Genomic DNA, 22,511 nt, shown 5'->3' with positions numbered 1-22,511 from the left:
AAAATTAGCCAGGCATGGTGGCAGGAGCCTGTAATCCCAGCTACTCGGGAGGCTGAGGTAGAAGAGTTGCTTGAACGCGGGAGGTAGAGGTTGCAGTGAGCTGAGATGGTGCCATTGCACTCTGGCCTGGGCGACAAGAGTGACACTCCATCTCAAAAACAAACAAAAAAAAGAGAAAGCAAAATTCTGTTTACTGTGACCTAGCACTAAAGCAAAGGAAAGTAAGGAATCTTGTAAACATGGAATCCTTTGTATTAAGGAATATGTTCAGTTACTCTGCCTTCTCTTTGTCACACCCCAAGCAGTTTGAGAGGCAGCAAGATGCAGTGGAAAAGTACTGGGTTTGATAACTGATTGACAGGGATTTGAATCCTAGCTGTTTGTGGATGGACCTTAGCACTTAACTTCTCAGAGTTTCTATTTTCTCACTGGTGAAATAGAAATCATGACATTGTCAATTTAAAAGAAATACAGCGTCTTAAAGTAATTATTATAGAGTAAATCCAGCAGAATCACAGGCTTGCGTTTGCTTATCCAGGCCTGTGAGTAAAGAAGAAAGTGCCAGTCAATGATTATTTCTAATTTGCCGGAATAAATCATAGTACCAATCTGTTTCCAAGTACAAGTAGTCCCCGCTTATCCTCCAGGGATACATTCCAAGACCTTCAGTGTGGATGCCTGAAACTGTTGACAGTACTGAACCCTATACACACACTGTTTTTTTCCTATACGTAATGTACCTATAAATTAGGCACAGTTAACAACAAGAACTAATAATGAAATAGAAAGTTTATAACAATAGACTGTAATAACAGTTAAGTGAATGTGGTCTCTTTCTCTCTTTTCTCTCAGAATATCTTATTGCACCATACTCATCTTCTTCTTGTGATGATGAGAGATGATAACCCAGCCAGCTACTAGATGACTCATAGACGGGGAGCATCTATAGCACAGATACGCTAGACAAAGGGAGGTTTCATGACCCAGGTGGTACAGTCAGAGATTTCATCATGTTATTCAGGACAGTGTGCAATTTAAAATGTATGAATTGTTTATTTCTGGAATTTTCCATTTAATATTTTTGGACTGTAGTTTACTGCAGGTAACTGAAACTGCAGAAAGTGAAACCACAGGTAAGGGGGTACTGCTGTATAGAGATGGCAACTACAACTTTACCACCAGATGTATTAGTTTCCTATTACTGCTGTAGTCAATTATGACAAACATGGTAGTTTAAACCACACACTTTTAATGTTACAATTCTGGAGGTTAGTGGTCCTAAAATCAAGGTGTTGGCAGGGCTACCCTTCCCCTAGCGACCCCTAGAAAAGAATCTGTCTTCTTGCTTTTTCCAGTTTTTAAAGGTCACCTACCTTCCTTGGCTCCTGCTCCCTTTCTCCATCTTCAGATCTAACAGCAAAGCATCTTCAGCTCTCTGACTCTGACCTGCTCCTGTTGCCATCTCTCCTCTGACTCTGATCCTCCTGCCTCCTTATAAGGATCCCAGTAATTACATTGGGTTCACCAGGATAATCCAGGATAATCTCTTCATCTCAGAATCTTAACTCAGTCACATCTGCAAAGCCCATTTGCCATGTAAGGTAACATCTTAACAAGGATTGAGATTTGAACATTTTGGGAGGACCATTATTCTGCCTACCACACCAGGTTAATAAATTACCAAGTAAAATACCTAATTAGAATTACACATTTCTTTTGTAGGTTATTTTCACTGAAACAGGCATTAATTTCTAAAGTTGTAGGAGTCTTATAAAATGGCTTTATTTAGACAACACTTCCAAGGAAAGATTTGTATTAACAGAGAATAAAACTAGTTGGTAACAGTTACAAATATTCTCAAATCACCATATTGCAAAGGGGAACAAGATTTACATTCTTGTTAAAGTTCTCAATTTAACACCTTTTTAAATTCAGATTATTTGGAATTATTGTGCAGCAAAATGGTTTCCACTCCTCCACAGCAGCAGGGGAGCGGGCACAGAGCCTTCATATGTTTCTGAGTTTCCTTTTGTTAATTCTGAAGATTTGCATTTGTAAAGCTAGGCTCTGGAATTTCTTAGCTAGTTTTAAATAAAAAGCGTGTCTGGGGCCTAGTTATGCTGGCAGAAATGGAGAAAAAGCTGAAAGGATTTTATTACCAATGAAATTCTTTATTTTGTGCCTTGTAAAGTAGTTGTGAAGATTTAATGTGACCACTTACAAGCCCTGACTACTGCTTGATGAATGAGAGCAGTTTGAGTCTCTTACCTTCTTTTCTGTACTTTCCACCCTTTTGTATCTTCCTGCTGAGCTCAGATAATTTAGTCTTACCTGTCTTTAAATTGAAATTCTCTACTTAATCTGCTGATTAAAGCTATCCCTTGAGTTTTTAATTTTAAGTACTGTATTTTTGTTTTCCAAATGTTTGATTAGGTTCAATTATGGTCTGCCATTTGTTATGGTTTCCTGTTGCTTGGTAAGATCTTCAAGTTTATTATTTATCTCTTTATGCTTAGTAAACATAGTTGTCTTATAGTTTGTGTTTGATAATCCTATTGTTTAAAGTCTTTTTGTGAACATTTCTGTTGTCAGCTGATCCTGCTGATTTGCTTCTTTATCTAATTCAAGGCTCAGGGTTCCCAGGGCAAGTCATGTGATCCAAATCTGAGCTGCAAAACTGGCCTGCTTCCTATTCACCCAGGGGGTAGCCCTTTGAGGTCCCAGCTTATTGTTGGGAGTGTCTCCTCTTAGTTTTCCCATGTAGTGTAGCTCTGGGTTTTAATTTCTTATCTCTTTTGCCTTTCAAGGCAGGCAAAATGAAAGTTGAAATTTTGGGGATATACAAATGCCCTTAGGGAAAAAATTGCTTCGCTGCTCTATTTACTTCTCGAGGTTCCCCATTTCCCAGGAATGTTGCCCTAGTGTTTCCATACTGCCATTTTATTGTTTTTAAGTTGGTGTTACTACTTTTCTTTCATCAAAATTTTTAAAATTTGTTTTCAACCTGAGGATTGGTCCAAATAATGTGGCAGGCAATCATCAGAACTAGGAACATTTGTTGTAACTCCTTGCTACATTTTTCTTTAAGATTAGATTTAGGCTCAGAACTTCATTATCTTTTGGGTTTTGTTTCTTCTGTTTTACAGAGGACACATGTGATGCTCAGAAAAGCGCAAATACTTGCTCAAGGTCACATAGCAAGTAAGTGATAATGTTGAGCTTTGAATCCAACCCTGAAACCTACACTGTGTCAGTTTTTGTTCCTTCGTTCTGGGACTTCTTTCTTTTAGGAAGCAAGTAAATGACTCGTGATTTTCTTCGTTGAGTTTTATCTCTCAAGGTCAAGACCATCTCCCTGTCTCTTGGAAGCACACATAGTTCTATGCTTTTTTTTACAAGGTCCTTGTCCTGTTTCTAAGACGTCCTGATAAATAAGTATCCCTTTCTGCCACCCACCCTGTACCTTTCAGAACTGAATTCAGGGACATTCAGTATCCAACTGTAACCATAAAGTTTCATTTCCTTTTCAACTGCAGTATTTTCCTCAAAAGACCTAGGTGAATTCCCTGCTGAATTTGGAAAGAGCTAAGGACAAAGGGACCCAGGAAGCAATCCTTTTAGGTGAAAGGAGGAGGTAGAATGATACAAGTAGGGGTTAGAGAACTTACAGTTTAGTTGTATAGTGGTGGGATAGTTGAAGATTTTAGATTGGTGAATGCCCACAAGGCACCTTGTCATGGTGACATATACAGGAGCTTTGGAGTCAGACCCACTTCAGCTGAATATCAATTCACCTACATATTAACTCTAAAATGTTGGGCAAGTCAGCTTACCTCCCTTGACCATCAGTTTCTTCATCTACAAACTTGGAATAATAATAGCAAACTTTCAAGGTTTCCATGTGAAATACCAATAATGTATTTCAGTGAAGTGTTTGTGTTTGGTGCATGCTTACTAAATGATTGTGGTAGTTATTATTGTTGTCCCCCTCAAGCTTTTCATCTGATGGTTGCCCTAAGACCAAGCAGGAGAGAGTTCGTTTTTCCTTTGTGTGTATGCCCAGTTTCTCCTGTCTCCTCTGTTGCATCACCTTTTTCAGTCTCCTGAAGATCTCTTACCAACTACATTCTTCCCAATCCTTGCTTTCCTCTCCTAGTTCTACACAGTCAACACCTCCTTTGTTCAGATAATCTTCCCATTTCCCTACTCAGTTTAATCTCTTTCATTGCCTCTGCATTGCCCTCCAGATAAACCAGTCATCTTCATATCACTTTGTTTCTCCATGTCCCTCTCTCCCTGATTTGGGAGGCCACCCCAAAGTGAGACAAAGTGAGTCTCAGCAGGCCTTAATTTCTCAACTGATTCTCTGTCTTATTTTGTCAGCTTCTTTTCATCAAGTAGAAGTTATGTTTTTCTGTGTATTATTTTTTAAGCTGTTTGCTTATGGATATCTTCCTTCTTTTTACATATTTTACATTATAAAAGTAGAGACATGCTCATTTTGAAGATTTTAGAGAACAGCAAAACTTTATCAGGAAGGAAATAAAAGTGACCCACTGTTTTATTAACTAGCGATAAATATTCAGTAATTGATATATTTCTTTTCAGTATATACAGTTTTGTATCATTTGCTAGGACTGTATACCACAGTCTGGGTGGCTTAAACAACAGAAATTTATTTTTTCACAATTCTGGAAGCTAGACGTCTGAGATCAAGGTGCTGGCAGGGTTGGTTTCTTCTCAGGCCTGTCTCCTTGGCCTGTAGATGGCCATCTTCTCCTTCCTGTGTCCTCGGCCTGTAGATGGCCATCTTCTCCTTCCTGTGTCCTCACATGGTTTTCCTTCTCTGTGTGTTTCTGTCTTTATCTCCTCTTCTTTTTATTTTTGCAATTCTCCTGCCTCAGTCTCCTGAGTAGCTGGGATTACAGGCGCCCACCACCATGCCCAGCTAATTTTTGTATTTTTAGTAGAGATGGGTTTTCACCATGTTGGCCAGTCTGGTCTCGAACTCCTGACCTCAAATGATCTGCCCACCTCGGACTCCCAAAGTGTTGGGATTACAGGCGTGAGCCACCGCACCGGGCTTATCTCTTCTTCTTGTAAGGACACCAGGCATGTTGGATTAGAGCTCTAATGATGCCATTTTAATTTAACTACCTAACTAGATGCTAATGATGTCATTTTTAATTTAACTACCTTTTTAAAGATCTCGTCTCCAATGCAGTCATGTTCTGAGGTACTGGGGGTTGGGACTTCACCATATGAATTTTGAGGGGACACAATTTAGCCCATAACACCTGCTTTCTTCTCTAAAAGTTATCTTTTAAGAATTCCCACTTGCCAATAACAATTCTTTGACATTAGTTCTGATGACTACATAATATCCCATCATTAAAATATACCACAATTTATTTAATCAATTTCATATTCTTGGACATTTTGGGTGTTTTCATTTTTTTCACTAATATGAATGCTTCCATAAGTAGTTTTGTACACGGATGTTTGCATATCTGACTATTTTCTTGGGATAGATTGCTTGAAGAGTGATTATTGGGTCAAAAGGTATGACCGTTCTCTGGTGTTTAATTACATACTGCAAAATTGTTTTCCAGAAAGTTGTACTAATTTACATTCATACCAGGAAGGAGAATAGTCAGTCAGGCATTCATATAAGCTGCTGATGGGAATGAGAAAGGAAAAATAAACTCTCATGGTTGTTTCAATTTACATTAATTGATGATTAACAAAATGGAATATTTCATGTATTTATTATCCATTTGCATTTCCTTTTTTGTGAACTGTTACTCATGTTCTTTGACCATTTATGTGTGTGAGTCTATCGTTTTAGAGGATAAGATTATGATTTAGAGTGAGCTCTACTCCAAAGAGGGAAATTTCAGAAAAAGTCAAATTCCAAAGAATGTTATGGATCCAGAATCCAAGGACTATTGGTCTGAGTCTCTTCTATGGAGAAGAGTTGGCACGTGATGACATATAGGTAAAGGAATGGCTGCAGGAAAGCTTGGCAGGGAAGAGTTGAACATATTCCTTACGCAGGGAAATTTGTCACAGGCACAGTACTGCCACTTATAGAATAATCCTACTGAAGAGAGAGGCTGTGAGTGAATTAACTCAGGAAAAGCAAACTAGATGTGTATTATATATAGGAATCTTCTAGGAAAAAAAGCACAGAGATATGATTCACATGACCATAACTCTTGCAAAGGTTTTAGAATTTGTGAGACACTGGGGAGGTTCTGATGGGGAAAAGTCTTATGTATGTGATTAATGTCAAAAAGCCCTTTGTCATTGTTCAAGGGAGGTACCTCAGAGTACTCATGGTAAAGAGAAACCCTATGAATGCTGTGAATGTAGTGAATATAAAGAAATTTTTAATCATGATGCCAGTCTTACTTGCCATCTGAGGACTCACACCTGAGAATTCATTGATTTGTTATGGCCATAAGAATGTGGAAAGGTCTTTAGGCAGTACATGATTCTCTTTCAACACCAGAAATTTCATAGAGTAGAAAAACTTTCCCAATGCTGGACAAAATGCAGTGGGTGATGAAGCTTTTTGAATCATGCAAAAGTTTATACCGGGCAGAAACCTTTGAGTGTACTGACTGTGGGAAAGGCTTCAGGACAAACTCAGACTTTTTTTTTAACGTGAGAGAATTCATAGTGGAGAACAACCCTATGCTCATAATGCATGTGGAAAGACTTTCAGATCCAGCTCAGACTTTACTAAACATGAGAGAATTCACAGTGGAAAGTAACCTTATGCAATGATTAATGTGGGAAAGGGTATCTGGAGATATCAGACCTTCAAAAACATTAGAAAATTTATAGCAGAGATGGAAAGAGATCCTTTCAGTGTAACAAATATGGAAATGTTTTTAATCTAGAGCTCAAATTTTATTTGTCATCAAAGAGAATCTTTTACAATGAATGTACAAAAATCTCCAAACAGAAATCAATCCTTGTTCATCATCTGCAGATTCATAGTGGAGAGACGCTCTGTACCTGTAATGAATAAGCCTTCAATTGGAGGCTAAGTCTTATTCATCATCAGAGGATTCATAAAGGCATCACCTTCTACGTATGTAAAAAATTATGAGTATGCTTTCAGCAGGCTGTCAGCCTTACTTGATATCAGCAAGTCCATAGTGAGTTCGCTCAAATGCAGTGAATGTGGAAAGGCCTTCAATCTGAAGTTTAATCTTACTCAGCATCAGAAAATACAGAGTGGCAGGAATCTTATTAATGTAATGTGTGTGGGAAAGTCTTTATGAGAAAATCAGGTCTTGGTAAAAATGAAAAAAGATTCTTTGTAAAAGTTAATTAAAATAGTTACCACATAATTACACGCCTACCAGTGTGCCAAGCACTACAAGAACTTTACATAGTTTGTTTAATCATTTATTTTTTTACAATAATCATACAATGTAGAAACCTTCATTGTTGTTTACACACACATGAAGAAACCAAAGAAATAAGGTGGAAAAATTTCCCCAAGATCACATACTCGTCACTGGAAGAACCACGATTTGAGTCCTAGAGAGTTTAATTGTTCTGGGTTTATAGTGGCAATATATAAATCTTCAAGGATGTGTTAGTCTTTATTCATCATTAAGAAATTCCTTCAGAAATCAGGATTCACTCTTCAGTGAGTATTGGGAGCCTTCAGTCAGTTTTGGAATTAGAGACTCTACATTGGGTTCTATCAAATTCAGTAAGGGCTATAAAGACTTTATCATATTTATATTATCCCTTTGAATAGGAATTACTTCCAATCTTGAAAGATTTCATTAATAACAAAATTCTATTCTCATATACTCACCCTAACCACTTTTTGTGGTGTAGACAACGTGGAGTGGGATGGAAAGCACAGGCTCTGGGATTGGCCAGGATAGCTTCACCATCGGTAACAAGGTAGAGTTATCCAGTTCTTAAAATGATTGAGTAGGAATGGAGAGGACAGATGTGGTGAGAGCTTCAGGAACACAGCCAGGTCATTCTAGGAATTACAATCAAATAAGCCAAAATAAAGTAGAATTCAGCCTATAAGGAAGTGGAGAAGCTAGGGTATGTGGCATGATTTTCTCCCCAGATGGGTTTAGCCATAGGTTGCTTGTGTATCACCCAGTATTCAGAGGAACTTGAATTTGAATTTGCTTCAGGAATATGCAGTACTCTAGCACTGAGTCAACAATAAGTGTGACTTTCAGAAACTCAAGGTATAAGAAATAGTAAGACATTGATTTTCTACCTTCTCACTTCAAGGAGGCAGTGTACTACAGCAGAAAGTATTCAGGATCTACCTCCAGGTATAACTGGGTTTATTTGCCAGCTTAACCGCCTTCTAGCTGTGTGACTTTAGTTATATTAATAAATCTCTTTGAGTCTCACCTTGCTCATTTTTTTTTTTTTTAGGTCAGGATGTAATACTGTACCAAGTTGTAAGGATTCTAGATAAAGAGTATAAAGTGTCTAGTATGGCACCTGGCATGTAGTACATACCTAATAAACATGTTATTGAAATATATTATTGTTGGTTCTGCAAGGATCTTAACACTCTGTAATAGACCTCTCCCATCCCAGTTGGGGAATGAATGTGTTACACTTGTGTTGTGATAGTATTAATCACTTTAGATTATGGGGCTTCTGCTGGCTCATACGGTACCTTTGTGTGAATTGTAAAATAATACCTCTTCCTCAAAAAGCTTTCTTACCACTTGCTAGAAAATTGTCATAATAAATACAGATGTCTTTGATGGTCATAATGTGAATGCTGTTCTGCAGAATCACAAGGTCCACAATTTGCACAACTTGTAGTTGGTAGGCTGAATAATGGCCCCCCAAAACTGCATTTTAATCTCCAGAACCTGTGAATATATGTTACCTGAAATGGTAAAAGGGACTTCTGCAGATGTGATCACATTAAGGATTTTGAGATGCAGGGATAATACTGGATTGTTAGGGTGGGCCCAATGTAATCACAAGGATCCTTATAAGAGAGAGGCAAGAGGGCCAGACTTACAGAGGGAGAATGTGAGGACTAAAGGAGAGGTCAGAGAGGAAAGAAGATGCTATGCTGCTGGGTTTGAATTTGGAGAAAGGAGCCATGAACAAAGAACTGCCTGGGAGGCAGAGGTTGCAGTGAGCTGAGATCACGCCACTGCACTCCAACCTGGGCAACAGAGTGAGATTCTGTCTCAAAAAAGAAAGAAAGAAGGAAAGATCCTGTGGGTAGGAGTGTGATGGATAGCCGGGTGCATTGGCTCACGTCTGTAATCACAACACTTTGAGAGGCCGAGGTGGGCACATCATTTGAGGTCAGGAGTTCGAGACCATCCTGGCCAACACTGTGAAACCCTGTCTCTACTACAAATACAAAAATTAGCTAGGCATGGTGGTGCGCTTCTGTAGTCCCAGCTACTTGGGAAGTTGAGGCAGGAGAATCGCTTGAACCTGGGAGGGGGAGGTTGCAGTGAGCTGAGATCATGCCAGTGCACTCCAGCCTGAGCAACAGAGTGAGACTCCGTCTCAAAAAGAAAAGAAAAAAAGGAGTGTGATGGATAGATTGGAAAAGAGAACTGGGTGCAGGGAGACCAGTTAGAAGGCTATTTATAAAACAGATACTGAAATCTGGGTTAAGGCAGTGGGAATAAAATGAGAATACAAGAATGAAATGGGAATGCAAGAAATTTGGAACTTGGTCACTGACTAGATATGGGGGACTGATGGAGAAGAAGGAATCAAGGATGATGCCCAGTTTTCTTTCTGCCTTGGATGGTTAACAATATGTAAAAACCATTCATGGAGAACTCAGAATAAGGAGCAGGTTTGTGGGGAAAGAATGACCTTTGCAGTGTGCAAGAGGAAATTATTCAGTAGGTAGTACAGAATTCATTCTGCTGCTGTGAAGCAAGTAGGGTTACAGATAGAAATCAGATAGAAATTTGGTAGTCATCAAGTATAGAAGTGGTGGTTTTAATTGAAGTATCAGTGAGATTGTCCTGGGAGAGGGTGGTGTGGAGTGAGAAAAAAACAAAACCCAAGGCAGAATTTCAGAAACCTAGGCATTTTAAGGGAAGACAAAGCTTAGAATCAGCAGAAGAAAGGTAGGAGGGGGACCAGAGGAGATACTACATTCTTGTTCTGCCCTCTTGTGGCAGGCCGAGCGTGTCCCAGAATAAATTTCTCCTGTCTTCAGTCTTCCAGGTCTCTGACTCATAATTCCATTCCCACCCTACCTGGGAGAATGGAGCTGCCAGGTCCTCTCATGGTCATTTCTCAAATGTAAAGCTCCTCTTTGATTATTTCTACAACTGAAGAGCAATTTGGATCCCACCCCCATGTTGCAAAAGAATAAAAAGCAAACAGTGGGGCGGGGCTTCAGTTTCCACATTTATATGCACCACCATCTTTTGATCTATTCTGTTGGCCTCATTAATTTTAGTACGTCTCAGCTCTCATCATATCCCTTTGCTCCCTTTATAATTAAAAGACATTTTATTTTGAATTTTTAAATTATAGTAAATATACTATATATTATAGCAAGACCTATGTGTGGCTTAAAAAAGAAATAACAAAAAATAGCAGTATTAGCTTCACTTTTTTTTCACCACCAGACTTGAACACTTGAAGGCTAGAATGCAAATTAGCTAACTTTGAAATCTACTTCTTTTGGTTTTTATCTAAATACCATTATTTCATGAGTTACTTATTTCAGATATTAGCTGTTGACTTCCCATTATGGTAGATGAAGATTTAACTCTCACTTTTTTCTCCATCAATTCCCTTCTCTGTTCTTTTAGTATAGTTATAACATACTTTTTGGTTAATGATGATGTTTATACTATTGTGATTGTGCAAACATTGTTCACTAAAGAGACAGGTAGTGAATTGTATCTACGTTTCTGTTTTGAACACATTTGTATCATTTCTAGAGTTATAATTCCCTTTTATCTGTGTATTTTTATGTATTTATATTTGAGGCAGAGTCTTGCCCTGTCGCCCAGGCTATAGTGCAATAGTGCGATCTTGGCTCACTGCAACCTCTGCCTTCCGGGTTCAAGCAATTCTCCTGCCTCAGCCTCCCAGGTAGCTGGGATTACAGGCACCTACCGTACCCGGATAATTTTTTTGTATTTTTATTAGAGACGGGGTTTCACCATGTTGGCCAGGCTGGTTTCGAACTCCTGACCTCAAGTGATCCGCTCGCCTTGGCCTCCCAAAATATCCAATCCTTATTTTTTCTGTTAGCCCTATCATGTCTATTTTTGTGTAACTGCTAAAAAAGTCAAAATATTCAGAATATTTATTTCTAGAAGTCCCCTTTGTAGAGCCTTCTCTCTTGATCCAGTCTGGGCTGTTTTCAGTCCTGAAAGCTTTTGGGATTTCCACTTTATCCCTGATACTCTAAAATTTCATGATGATGTGTGGATATTTGTATATCTGTTGTCCTAGATACCTGGTAGGTAGACTCTTTCAGCTTGTATGTTTTTGTACTTGAACTCTGGAAAGTTTTATTATTTCTTGGCTACTTTGTGAGCTCCATAAGGACACATTTTTATCTATTTTATTTATTTCTGTTTTTCCAGTGCCTAGAATAGTGCCTGATACATGATAGACATTTATTTGTTGAATTAATTAATATTTACATTTAAAATAATAAAAATGAAATAATGCCTCCAGACCCATGGACCAGGACAAGAAATAGAACATTATCAGTACTTTAGTGCCCTTTCCAATCACACTTTCCTGTCCACCTCCACTTAGAGATAATACTACCCTGATTTTTGTATTAACAATTTATTTGGTTTTCGTATATTTTTATCACTTGTTTATATGTTTTTAACATATTGTTTAGTTTTGAAAAAATGGAAAAGCAAACACAAATCTAGTTGTATGAGAAAAGGGTATGTTGCTCCTGTTAGATAGTCTCCCAGGAAAACAGATTCTGAGTCAAAAAACTGACTTTAGCTTCTCTGAGAACTGTAAAGCCATTTCTGGGATAATTAGTGAATGAGGTCATGAAATTTAGTGTTACTGATGAAAGTCCTGTCTGTCTAATTTAACTTTTCTACTGCAGGTGACACTTTTTCTCTTTTCAGCTCTATTAGGGTTATAGTTGACAAAAATTTTACATATCCAAGGTGTACAACATGATATTTTGATACAAATATACATTGGGAAATGATTTCTACAGTCAAGCTAATTAACATATCCATCAACTTACGGTTACCTTTTTTGTGGGAATACTTAAGATCTACTCTCTTAATGAATTTCAAGTTGTAATACATTATTACTAGCTATATTCACCATGCTGCACATTAGATCTCCAGAACTTATGCATCTTACAACCACAAGTTTGTATCCTTTGACCATCTCTCCATTTCCCCCACACACTGGCTGACCTTGGGTAACCACCCATCCACTCTCTGTTTCTATGAGTTCAACTTTTTAAAGATTCAACATATAAGTGAGATCATGCAGTGTTTGTCTTTCTGTGTTTGGCTTATATCACTTAGCATAGTGTCCTCCAGGTTCATCTGTGTTGTTGCAAATGGCAGGATTTCCTTTATCAAGAGTGAACAATATTCCATTGTGTGTGTGTGTGTGTGTGTATGTGTATACACACAATTTCTTCATGCATCTGTTGCAGACACTTAGATTGTTTTCTTATCTTAACTATTGCTAAAAATGCAGCAATGAACAGGGGAGTTCAGATGCTTCTTTAAGATAGTGATTTTATCTCCTTTGGATATACACCCAGAAGTGGAACTGCTGGATCTTATGGTAGTTCAATTCTTAATTTTGCGGGGGAACCTCCATACTGTTTCTGCTAGTGACTGTACCACTTTACACTCTCACCAACGATGTATAAAGGTTCACTTTTGCCACTTTTTGCCAACTTTGCCAACACTTGTTATCATTTGACTTTTTGATAATAACTATCATAACAAGTATGAGATGGCATCTCATTGTGGTATTAATTTGCATTTCCTTGAAGATTAGAAATGTTTAACACTTTCCATATATCTGTTGGGCATTTGTATGTCTTCCTTGGAAAAAAATACCTATTCAGGTCCTTTGCCCATTTTTAAATTCGGTTATTTGTGTGGTTTTTTTTTTAAAACTACTGAGTTAACTATATGAGTTCCTTATATATTTTGTGTATTAACCTCTTATCAGATACATGGTTTGTGTATATTTTCTCCTGATCTGTGGGTTGCCTTTTCATTTTGTTGATTGTTTCCCTTGCTGTGCAGAAACTTTGTAGTTTGATGTAGTCCCACGTTTTTATGTTTGCTTTTGTGGCCTGCCTTTTTGGTGTAATAACAAAAAAAGTCATTGTCAAGTTCAATGTGAAGGACCTTTTCCCATGTTTTCTTCTAGAAGTTGTATGTTTTAGGGCTTGCATTTAAATCTCTAATCCAATTTCCAATTTGAGTTGAGGGGTGTGAGTGTGTGTGTATGTAAGATAAGGATCCAATTTCATTTTTTTCTGCAATGGACATTCAGTTTTCCAACATCATTTGTTGAAGAAACTATCCTTTCTCCGTTATGTATTCTTGATACCTTTGTCAAAGATTAGTTGACTGTATACGCATGGATTTGTTTCTGGGCTATTTTATTTATTTGTCTATGTGTCTGTTTTTATGCCAGTACCATGTTGTTTTGACTACTATAGCTTTGTAACATAATTTGAAATCAGGAAGTACGATGCCTCTGACTTTGTTCTTCTTGTTCAAGATTGCTTTTAGTTATTAATAAGGGTTGTATTGAATCTGCAGATTGCTTTAGTTAGTATGGACATTTTGACAATATTAATTCTTCCAGTCCATGAACACAGAATACTTTTCAATTTATTTGTGTCTTTTTCAATTTCTTCTATTATTGTTTTGTAGTTTTCAGTGTACAGATCTTTTACCTCCTTGGTTAAATTTATTCTTAAGTATTTTATTGGTTTTGATGTTATTATAAATAGGATTATTTTCTTAATATCCCTTTTGGATTATTTACTGTTATTACACAGAAATGCTATTGATTTTTCTATGCTGATAGTATATTATGTAACTTAATTCAGTTATTAATTCTAACAGTTTGTTTTATGGAGTCCTTAGGTTTTTCTGTATATACAATCATGTCATCTGCAAACAGATATAATTTCACTTCTTCCTTTCCAATTTGGATGCATTTTATTTCCTTTTCTTGACTAATTGCTCTGGTTAGGGCTTCCAATACTATGATGAATAGGAATAGTGAGAGTAGGCATCCTTGTGTTGTTCATGATCTTAGAGGAAAAGCTTACAACTTTTCACCATTGAGTATGTTGTTAGCCATGGGCTTGTGATATATAGCCTTTACTGCTTTTGGGTACATTCCTCTTTATACCTAATTTGTTGAGAGTTTTTATCATTGAAAATTTCTGAATTTTGTTTCTCTTTCTCTTTAAGATTGTAATTTTTTTCTTGTTTCCTTGAATTCAAGAATTTAATCAGGGTGTGCTGAGTATATCTTAGAATGTAAGCTCCACAAAGACAGGGATTTTTGTCTGTTTTGTTCACTGATATATCCCAAGTGCCTGTAATAGTGCTGGCTGTGTAATAAGTCCTCATTAGATGAGTTGATTAAATTAATGTATGAATTCATAAATTAATGAATGGATGGATGAACAGGCACTCAATCTTGTCTGGAATTCAGGTAGCCCTTTCTTTAGGTTAGGGAAATTTTCTTCTATCATTTAGTTAAGTATTGCCTCTCTTCCTTCTATTTCTTTTCTCCTTTAACTCCCCATCCATCTCCCATATTCACATTTTAGATTCATTGACACTATCCTCTAAATATCTTGTCTTGTATCTCATTGAATCTATTGCTTTATGGATTTTTTTGCTGAGTACCTTGATATAAATCTTGCGCTTGATTTTCTAGTCAAGTAATTCAGGGCTCATCATTGACATCATTTTTCATTTTATTGTTTAATTGGAATTTGATACAGTTTGGATTTGTGTCCCCACCCAAATCTCATGTTGAATTGTGGTCCCTAATGTTGGAAAAGAGGCCTGGTGGGAGGTAATTGGATCAAGAGGGCAGATTTCCCCTTTGCTGTTCTCATGATAGTGAGTTCTCATGAGATCTGGTTATTTAAAAGTGTGTAGCACCTCCACTCTTCTCTCTCTTCCTCCTGCTCTATCCATGTAAGATGTGCCTGCTTCCCCTTCACCTTCTGCCATGATTGTGAGTTTCCCGAGGCCTCCCCAGCCAAGCTTCCTGTACAGCTTGTAGAGACATGAACTAATTAAACCTCTTTTCTTTGTAAATTATGCAGTCTCAGGAATTTCTTTATAGCAGTGTGAGAATGGACTAATATAGAATTTGTTTTCAAAGCTTTGAGCTATAGAAAGTTTTTGTGTGTATGTGCTGCATTTTCCTCAGGTGTTCTTATTACTTTTTAGTCAGTTTTAACATGTCTTGTCTAATAGCTTTGTTTTCTTTCTCTCTGACTGCTGAAACTTTTTAATGTTTGTTTTTATTAATTAATGATCACTTTGTGGGCCTTGATGTAGATTGGAATGTATTTGAGTCTAGAATATCAACTATGTGCAGATATGAATGGTGTTACTATGCAAAAGAGGTCACATGTGAATTCTGATCTTCACACTGCTTTATTTCCAGCAAAAAGTTGTCATTTCTTTACAACACTGATTGTCCCCGGATAAAACTGTGAAAATTCCAATATTTAGGCCTAGTCACCTTGGACACAAATTGCACTCTGAAATATTGTTCTTTCACTGAGAGCAGACAAGCACAGTATTTAAGTTTATATGCAAGGGCTCAAAAGCTAATACAAAGCTAGCTAGCAAAAAGAAAAAAGAAAGAGCAAAAATGACTGTTAGATGTAATTCTACATAATCTGTTTTTAACAAGAGCATTTCTATAAGACTAAATTATAAAGTTTTTAATCAAAGGGTGTTTTCTACTCCTGATTAATTTTCACCTACTCTACCATGGTAACTCTACCCATTCAGAATTTGAATTCCTAGTTCAGGGAAAAGAGGAATCTGGGGTAGTGGCAATGCAATATCCTTGTTTAGACTTGATGTTAATTTGTATCAGTGTTTGCTGGTAATGCTAATCAAAAACAAACTCCACCTAGAAACCTGTTTGTGGTAAAATATGGATAACATGAGTAAAGAGAATTTATATGATTTTATTGATCCATTGTGTGGGAGTTGTGAGGGATCAATAAATAGCACTCATCTTCCCTGACTAGGTTCAGAAACAATTCAAATTGAAAGATGTAGGAATCAGGTAAGTGGAACTCAAAACATCATCTTTATTACTGATAACACTTCAGAGAATATGGCTTTAATGTGGACTTCCTAATATTGGACCCAGAATTAAGCAGATTTACCTAGACCACCGTAAGCAATGCTGAAAAACCACAAGGCTCTGGGCCAAAAGTGGGCCACTTGATGCATGATATGTTATCTGTAAGCATGTAGACGAAGGGCAGAGAGCAAGAGCCCCAGCCAAGCTGTATTAGTCAGGGTTCTCTAGAGGGACAGAACTATATATACACATAAAAATAAAGGGGAGCTTATTAAGTATTAACTTACATGATCACAAGGTCTCACAATAGGCTATCTGCAAGCTGAGGAGCAAAAAGAGTCAATCCAAGTCCCAAAACTGAAGAACTTGGAGTCCAATGTTCAAGGACAGGAAGCATCCAGCTTGAGAGAAAGATGTAGGCTGGGAGGCTAGGCCTGTCTCTCCTTCTCACGTTTTTCTGCCTGCTTTATATTTGCTGGCAGCTGATTAGATTGTGCCCACCAGATGAAGGATATATCTGCCTTCCCCAGCCCACTGACTCAAATGTTAATCTCTTTTGGCAACACCCTCACAGACACACCCAGGATCAATACTTTGTATCCTTCGATTCAATCAAGTTGATACTCAGTATTAACCATCACACAAGCATACTCAGATGTTTCTTCCAAACATACTAGTCATATAACTCATTCCTCCTCCTGTGGACAGAAAAGCAGGAGTGTTAGTCTGTTTGAAGTTCTTCCACTTAGAAACATGAGAAGTAAAGATTAAGTGTTCCCTCTAACACAGCTCAGTGATATATTCAGTATTGCCATGTGCTTGAACTTGTCTATCTCTTCGGGACCAAAAATATCATAATTTTGCTGTGACACGAAAAGTATTAGGATATTTTAGGAAGACTGTAGTACAAATAGCTCAACTACAGAATATCATATTAATGACATATCAATAGAATATTTAAAAACCCATCTAAATGCTATAACAAAACATGAAGAAATGCTCCTTAAAGGCAGATGTACCAAAAGGAATCCATTCACCACTCTTTACCAATGGGAACACCAAACATTGTACCTTTAGAGCATGATATATTTCTCCACTTAACACTTACTAGAACTCTGCAATGAGGCTTCAAGTGAGAAACTTCTCTATTATATCTGGATTGATGTAAGATCCACATATCAGGAAAGTAAGTGAGTGTGTGTGTGTGTGTTTGTGTATGAGAGAGTAAGATAGGAGTGGGGGAGAAGAAAGGAGAGGAGAGGAAAGAAAAGAGAGAAGGAAAATGAGATAGCAGGGAATGGGCACCACAGGTATAAAATCCTAAGTGATGTGGGTCATGTGTTTGATGGAGAGATAGGGAGAGTATTGTGTGATAGTGGGGTAATGGAGGTACGTGGCCAAAGTATGTGTGATAACGGTGTCAATGGGGACAGTGTGAGGATGGTATGAAATCACTGTGATCATGAAGACAGAGGCAATGTGAGTGATAGTGACAGAAAGAGATCAGAATGTATGTGACAGTGGTAGTTATGGTCACAGTGTGTATGAAAGACAAGAATTGTGCATGTGTGTGCATATGGTTGTGCGAGAGAATGGGGAGGGAGAGGACAGGATGATGGGACACTGGGATCATTGTGTGAAAATGTGGATGGGACATGTTGAAGTAGAAGGAGGATGGAATGGGGCAAGTGTAATGTCATTATGGAAGATAGGTACATGATGGAGGTGAGAAGGTTAGTGTATGTCTGTGTGTCTGTGTGTGCTGGGGAAAATGAGAAGTGTGTCTCTGTGAGGACAGGTGGATACAGTGAGCATGGGTAATCACAGTCGATGAAAATGTGATAATTTGGAGTGGGGAAATCATGAGGGTCTGAATAGGGTTGTTCAATAAAGTATATGATGGGAAAATGCACAAAGTTTCTGAGTGTCAGTGAGGAATGGGGAATATATGTGTGTGAGAGCAGAGCTGATGTGGTTATTGGTTGTGAGTATGTATGAAATGGAGGTGGTATGAGAATGTGTGGAAGGAGATTTGGAGGATGATACAAGTTTGATAATGGAGACATGGACTGTGTGTATGATAGTGGGTGTGGCTAGTTACTGCGTAAGGGTGTAGTGTAGGGATTAATTGGGGTGTGACTATGTGAATGATGGGGATGGTATGTATGATAATGGGGATTGATCTAAGTTAGTTGTATTTGACAGTGGGTGTCATGGGTACTGTATCTGTTCTGGTCTAAAGACATTTTATTTATGATAGTACAGGATAGGACAGAGTATGTGTGGAAATGGTAGTGATAGAGACAGTGTGCCTGTTAGTGGGCATATTAATCCATTTTCACACTGCTATAAAGAGATATCTGAGACTGGATAATTTGTTAAAAAGAAAGAGGGTTTAGGGTGCTGAGATTGCAGGCGTGGGCCACCACTCCTGGCCTGAAAGATCTCCATTTTTATGATTTTTTAATTTTTAATTTTTTTTTTTTTTAAGAGACAGGGTATGCGCCAGGCACGGTGGCTCATGCCTGTGATTCCAGCAGTTTGGGAGGCCGAGGCGGGCGGATCGCTTGAGCTCAGGAGTTCGAGATCGGCCTGGGCAACATGGCGAAACCCTGTCTCTACACACACAAAAAAATACAAAAATTAGACCACTGTGGTGGTGGGCACCTGTGGTCCCAGTGCTTGGGAGGCTGAGGTGGGAGAATGCTTGAACCCAGGAGGCGGAGGTTGCAATGAGCCGAGATTGCACCACTGAACTCCAGCCTGGGTGACAGAGCAAGACCCTGTCTCAAAACAAAACAAAACAAAACAAAAAAAGAGATGGAGTCTTTCTCTGGCGCCCAGGCTGGGGTGCAGTGGTGCTATCATAGTTCACTGCAGCCTAAACTCCTGAGGTCGGGGGATCCTCCTGCCTCAGCCTCCTGAGTAGCAGAGACTAGGAGGGTGAGCCACCGGGCTGGGCTAAGATATCCATTTTTAGACGCTTTGTCTCAGTGTATTAAAAATATGGTCCTTGGACAAGTGTGGGTTGGTGATCTAGTCTACCATGAACTAAATACAGAACTTAGCCTAAGTGTTTGGGAACTTTTACTGCAATTTTAGAGTGATTTTATTTATGCTGAATCAATAATTTAAAAAGTGAGGCTTGTATTTTGTATTCTATAATTTACTGTAATATCAGTTTTTCTAGAAACAAACTCTTATTTCACGAAAGTATTGACTGAAATGAATTAAAACGAACAAAAAACCAACTGGCTTTGCATAAGTAGTTTGAGATATATTGCTATATCTTACTCAAAATTGATGTGTATGTGATTTCTTTTTCTATAATGTGAAGTGTGTGTGTGTGTGTGTGTGTGTGTGTGTGTGTGTGTGTGTGTGTGTGTGTTCTTTGGGGATCTTGTGCTCTATTCCTAAAATATTAATGTCATATGGGATTCCAGAATTGTTTTGTTTTGTTCCAGATATTTGCCTTGCATATATAAAGATGTGACCATTCTTTGCATGCTCTTTCCCCAGAGACACATGTAAATGGAGTTGTAATTTCCTGTTGGTAAACAGCAAATATTTAAATGTAGAATCAGGTGGTAAGGTTGATATGTAGAAGGGTAATTCATTGGATTGCCTTCAAAGTGATATCTTTCCAGTTAACTGTTAACTCACCAGTTTACTGCTTTTCTTTTCTTTCTTTTTTATGCTTCATGAATTTGTGTGTCGTCTTTGTACAGGGGCCATGTGCTGATCTCTGCACCGTTCCAATTTTAGCGTTTGTGCTGCCAAAGCAAGCACGACTTTTCTTAATCATATCAAGTATTACATGGTATGTGAAAACAGTATAGGTCTGGCTTAAGGCATTTCACAGATGACAAGTGGACCTCTTGTTATAGAGGAATGAAAGATATAAATTAATAAAACATGATCATGATAAGAATAAAACAAAACTAAATCTCTCCAGTGCTTGGCGGCACACTCCTGGAGAGGGTTCAGGCTGTGTGTGGCCCCCCAGCAGGTGCTCAGAGATGGCTTAATGACCTCGGTGACAACGGGAGCCCAGACTGCATAAGATTCTGCCTCTACAGATGCAGAACAGTAGGGGCCTCTGATGTGATCGAACATCTGTTTTGGATCTCCATTTCTCCTCAAGAAGAGACTCCTTTTTAAAAATTATTTTTTGGAAGCTGGATTACTATACTGATTTCCAGAGCCCTCTTACACCTGCCACTTCTCAAGGGAATATTTTGGGCATAGTCTTTTAATCTTTTTGGAAAGCTAACAAAACATTACCTATGCCAGGCCTTCCCCCAGAAACACCCCATTCTTTCCATCATAGTGCTTTCTAAAGGACTTTATCGTTTGTTCTCTGGGTTCATTTAACTCTTAACTTACACCGATTTTGCATCTTTGCTATCTTTCCTTGCTATTTTCTTATTTCATTCTTTACATGTTATGTTACATTTCTGTTTGAGTCTTTACAGTATCTTCTTTCTTAACAACTTGTCTTTCTAGAATATTCTCAAAATTAATGTTTTGGTTTGTTTTGAGGTAGGTGATCAGCAGGTCTTGTTTTCTGAGCACTGGTCAGGACCCTGTCTATCTAAATGGTATATAGCAAAGAAACTGGCCAAAGCTGGGTAGGACCAGCAATTATAATGCACTTGCATAAGACACTTCTACCAGTACCATGACAGTTTACAAATGCCATGGCAATGATCTGGAAGTTATCTTATATAATTCTGGGAACTCTCTTCCCTTTTTCCATACTCCCGTTTGTGAATAACCCACCCCTTATTTAGGACATAATTAAGAATGGGTATAAATATAGGTAGCCAGCAATCCGCAAGTGCTACTCTGGACCAATCTGCCTATGGGGTGGCCTTGCTCTGTCTATGGAACAGTCACTTAGCTGTACACTGTTGCTCAAATAAACTTGCTTTCTTTCATTGTCAAAAAATAAAAATACATAAAAAGAAAGAGGGTTTAGTTGACTCAGTTCTGCATGGCTTGGGAGGGCTCAGAAAACTTACAATCATGGTAGAAGGGGAAGAGGCACATCTTGCATGGCAGCAGGTGAGAGAGAGTGAGCAAGAGTAGGGAAAACTGCCTTATAAAACCATTGGATCTCATGAGAACTCACTCACTATCAGGAGAACAGCATAAGGGAAAGCGACTCCATGATCCAATCACCTCCCACCTGGTCCCTCCCTTAACATGTGGGGATTATGAGCATTACAATTCGAGATGGGATTTGGGTGGGGACATAGAGCCAAACTGTATCAGCAGGATTGAAGGGTAAAGTGTGAATATGATAGTTTGGAGAACTGGGACAATATGTGGAGATCATACTTCATAAGTCATAGTCATGATCATGAGTCAGAGAGAGTCGTGTGAATGAGATAGTGTGTTAGACTGTGTGTGTGTGTGTGTGTGAGAGAGAGAGAGAAGTTGGGGTAGGGGCATCTCATGTTTTAGGATGGGTATTTGGAATATCCTTTGGATATGAATAACAAAGACCTAAAAATGAGTTGCTTAAAATAATTAAGGGATATCTTTTCTTCACCTGAAACAAGCCCAGGACCTCCAGAATTTTATCAGTGTCTCAGTCCCCTTATGTATTTTTTTTGTTCCATGGTCCTTGGTGTATAGCTCTCATCTTCCAGGTGCCTTCTGGTTGAAGGATGCCTGCTGCAACTCTGGCCATCATTTCTATGTTTCAGGTAGAAAGAATGAGGAAGAGGAGAGGGCAAAAATACCTTGTCAGTGGAATTAGTCTCCTTTTACAGAGCTTTCCCAAAAATCCTATCCAATGACTGCCAAATACATCCCATGGGAAAGAACTGTGACACATAGCCACCACTATCTGTAGCTGAGAGAACATGGTAAGAAAAAACAATTTCCTAGTAAGGAAAAGGGGATGTTGGTAGGATATAACCAGTAGAGAAGGAGAGGTTGAAGATTTGGGAGAGAGAGTATAATTAATAGATGAAAATCACAAAGGTGCTAGATACAGATGGGATATAACTGGCAGAGTTTGAGATGCTGGAGGATATCATGGTAAGCAAAAATAGACATACTGTCTCTGCCCTCATAAAGCTACTGTCTTGTGAGAAAGACAGATAGTAATCGCAGACTCAAATATTTGTGAAGTTGTCACTCTGGTAAGTGCTATG

General features: G+C 38.3%; 1 protein-coding gene and 1 non-coding gene across 3 annotated transcripts in view; one reads left to right on the top strand and one right to left on the bottom strand.

Moving 5' to 3' along the window:
- Positions 1–22,511, top strand: part of MAGED1 (MAGE family member D1) — a 114,989-nt gene that overhangs the window by 60,876 nt on the left and 31,602 nt on the right. Inside the window, exon 2 of one of the 2 annotated variants that reach the window (XM_023198673.3) lies at positions 3,147–3,201. The exons of the other annotated variant lie outside the window; for it this stretch is intronic. The gene's annotated coding sequence lies outside the window, so the exon portion shown is untranslated. The remainder of the gene's footprint in view (positions 1–3,146; positions 3,202–22,511) is intronic. 2 annotated transcript variants of the gene reach the window in all.
- On the bottom strand, positions 20,028–20,133 carry LOC111531437. The gene has a single exon (XR_002728286.1). It is a non-coding gene; the product is annotated as a U6 spliceosomal RNA (small nuclear RNA).

The sequence above is a fragment of the Piliocolobus tephrosceles genome, chromosome 12 (assembly GCF_002776525.5).
Source record: "Piliocolobus tephrosceles isolate RC106 chromosome 12, ASM277652v3, whole genome shotgun sequence".
Lineage (NCBI taxonomy): Eukaryota > Metazoa > Chordata > Mammalia > Primates > Cercopithecidae > Piliocolobus > Piliocolobus tephrosceles.
The sequence above is the reverse complement of the archived record's forward strand: the minus strand, read 5'-3'. Positions and strand labels throughout refer to the sequence as shown.